The sequence below is a fragment of the Strix uralensis genome, chromosome 8 (assembly GCF_047716275.1).
Source record: "Strix uralensis isolate ZFMK-TIS-50842 chromosome 8, bStrUra1, whole genome shotgun sequence".
Lineage (NCBI taxonomy): Eukaryota > Metazoa > Chordata > Aves > Strigiformes > Strigidae > Strix > Strix uralensis.
The window spans coordinates 16,492,731-16,496,440 of record NC_133979.1 but is presented as its reverse complement, the minus strand read 5'-3'; positions in this window follow the sequence as shown (position 1 = coordinate 16,496,440).

The window sequence follows — 3,710 nt, the reverse complement described above, 5'->3', positions numbered from 1 at the left end:
CACTGGTTCTTTGTTTTATGTGCACTAAACTTTTAAGCTGTATACTATGTCAACAAATCTAGTGCTGGTTTTGTATTTTCTTAGTTCTTCCATTTAATTGACTCCAGATTCCTTTTTGGCATAGCCTTTGGGAAATCTGTTTTGTTTATAACATAATAAAAATAGCCAAGTAGAGGTAAGATGTTTCAAAGACTTCTTCACTAGACTCAAAGCATGCACTTTTCCTTGCCCATTACAAATTTATCTTGTCTTTTGTTGGGTTTTCATGCATCTGTGAATGCATGTGTATAGCTCTGATTCTAGTGTAATTGACCTTTTTTTTTTTTTTTTTGGAAGATGTCTGAGAAACTTCTGCCTTTCTCAGGGTCATAGGAAAGAAACTAACTCTGAAGCTTAGAATCCTTCACTGAAAATGCATTGCTGCTCTGCTTGTTGTCTTCAGAATTGGATGTAATGGAGTGATCTGCTGCGTAGGTAGTCAGGTTGGAAAGATAATACAAATAACATCATATTTTTTTTTTATTTACTTCTCCAGTTCCCCTTCAGTAAAGGGGTGATCACAGTCATGTTGTCATCTGAAAAGGTTTAGCAGTGTATGGTTCCTGTTGGGCTTACCCCTTCCCCACAGCATGTTGGACAGCTCTTGCCTGGATTTTAGCTATGGAAGAATAAATATACATATTCAAAAAACATATTTAAAGCTGTGAAGTGAAAAAGGTAGTATCTTGGGAATTAAGCGGGAGAATAGTACTTCACATGATGTCGGATTGGTGTTTTCCAGCCAGGAGGTGGTTGCAGGCCCGTGGGTCAGTGCTGAGGCAGTGTCACTATGCCGCCAGGGGCTGCTGCGGGGCTGAGGCCGTGCCAGTGTGCTCGCGGGTGCTTCGCTGGCACACAGAAATGCATTCAGCCTAGCCAGACTTTTACTAGACATTTTTTTCTTCATGACAGTAACTTCTAATATAATAATGCCTTTGAAGACAAAATAACTTACCTATTTAATCTTTTGTTTGTGCCTATTGAATGATTAGCAATTAATAAACATTTTGTACTGATTATTTTTTGCTTTAACATTCTGTAACCCACCTTATGGAGGTGTTCAAATGAATTTCCACTTCTGTGGAAGAACCAGCTGTGCTAGAGGTGTGTATGTATGCAGCTGAGTCCTGTGCTGACCTCTTAGATGTGGTCTGGAAGTCTGGAGTATAGATTCAGTCCTGTCCCTGTAAAGAAAGCAAACGTGCCCAGAAATTTAGGATCGCTCTCTATGCAGTTAACAAGAAGCTTTTAAATCTGAAGCTACTGCTAATAATGGTATGAATACTGCAGGTGGACTGGTGACACTGTAATACTCAACTATGTTGGAAACAACTTCAGGATCTTTCTCATTGAGAGACTGTTGAAGAGCAAAGGGGGAGGCTGCTTGCAGGAATGTAACACAGGTATGCTGTTACACATGCGTGTTTGAGGTAATAGAGCAAGTGGCCTACTTAAGAAGGAACAAGAAGTCCTGACTGCCAGTGACTGATTAGCATACTGTTCTTGTTAGCTACCTATGCATGACATTGAAAAAGAAGCAATGCATATGGTATGTCAAGATTTTGTGAACTAAAACACCATAGTTTTAAGATCCACTCATCCTAAACATGATGAGAGAGTGCTTTTACCATAAATACCTGTCTGATGAAGTATGAAAATTTACAGAGTTAGATTACAGCTGTTATTTTTTTCTCTTTCATCCCCAGTGGTTGAGGATGATACAATACAGCTTTTGCAAAAAATTAATAAATGAAAACTTTATTTAAGAAAACTTTCTCCCTACAAAACAGCCCTTTTCCTAATTTGAAGAACTGCTTCCACCAGCTTCTGCAGCCTTGCTATATTTCAGTTGCAGCAGGAGAAAAATATTCCCATGTGTATGAAAAAAAAATCAGACCGCATTCTAGCTTTTTCTCAGGGATTATTCTATGTACACTTAAACCATGCCAAGGTAACTAATAAATCCCCAAGTTAGTATCAATTTAAACAAACAGGTTATTCTTGAAAGGAAACCAGAAATGTTTGCTATTACCCTGTAATGTTGTGTATGTTGAATTAGCTTAACTGCTACTTGTGCTGCTTTTTTCTTTTAATTTCTAGTTACCACAAAGCTTTTGCGTGTGAAGACGTGGAGGACATCTTGCTTTTACTTTCTTCCCTTCCATGCCCCCTATCTAATTTGTGACAGAAGTAGATTATAAAATATGAAAGGTTGATATAGTTAGATCCAAAAACTGATCCCAAAAGAAATGTTCATATTATCTGTTGATTTATTTATTGCTTTCAGAGAATGCATCTGACCTTTAACATTCACTATGCCCAGCAAAGTTTCACTGTAATTTAAAAAAAAAAACCTTAAAAAATGCTATGATATACATTGTGGTGTTGTTTTCACACTGACACAGTACTCATGTTCCTTTATTCAAGTTTCAAGTTGTGTGAGATGTACAATTAGTTGGAATGTATAACATAAGTTTGTTTTAAAGAAATGTTCAATGACAAAAAACTAATTATCATTGTGTAGAAGAGCTTGCCAACACTATAGTGAAGAGTTTGTCACCTAAGGAACAAAACATGCTTGATCCCTTGAACATAATAATAGCTTGATAATGATGAAAAGGACACACTTCTTGCTAATGTCCTGGCCCTCCCACCCCACCCCCCTCCATGTAGTCTTCTGCAGTGAGCTCAGGGCAGTTCCCAAAACAGAGGTTGTACAACCCCAGGTGGATTTACAGCCCAGATGAAATCTGTCTGAAAAAGTCAAGACTTGTGGGACTGACAACCCAGAAAGAGCAGTTGCTAGTGGGAGACTAGAAACTGCTGAAATAGAAAATAAATGTTCATTTGTGGTCATTAAAATAGTGTTTGCCACAAATCACACTCCTGTGGTTAATCTTACAACCATAGGTATTGTGAGAACAGCAATAAAGTGACTGAATAACCAGTACATCGTAGATGTTGAATTAGAATCAGATTCACATTTTTTGCATGAGTTAAAGGCCATGGTTTATTGCATTGCCTGAAGTTACCCCTCCAGAAATACCTTCCAATTCAGAAGCCCCTGTGTGTTTTTCTTGCTGTTTTGTTTTGTTTTGTTTGTTGATGCAATTACCACCCATCTCAGTTTGGAAGACTCTATATCTTTTTTGGGGGGTTGACCAGAACTCATTACTCCCTTTTTGTGATTATCAATCTGTTACTATGCTCAAAAAGGGGCAAGCATGTTTTGTGCATCTCTGCTTGCCTCCATGCCCCCAAAATTTCTAGAACAGCATGCTTGTGTGAAAGCGTTCCTGGGCTGTCAATGTGTCTCAGTGATGAAGCTGGCTGCAAGCCTACGTGAGTTCAGGTACTTGGACACATTTTGTATTTGGCTCCTTAGGAAATGCAAAAGTTCTAGCTGCTTCGCTGCTCAGAGTCTCTGCAGCTTTTAATTGTTCACATTTAGCTGTCATTTACCTTGGAAGATAAAATATTTACAGATTGCTTATGAAATCTTTGTTCATTTAAAAAATATTCCTGGTCAGTGTGACCGGAGCTGAAAGGACACACTGATCCTCTGATTTATTTAAATAAATATATATATTCCATACATACAGGTTTTTAGCAGGATGTTAGATGTGCTTTGGTGCACATATGATTATAAGAACAGCAAGTCTTTAGCTGTC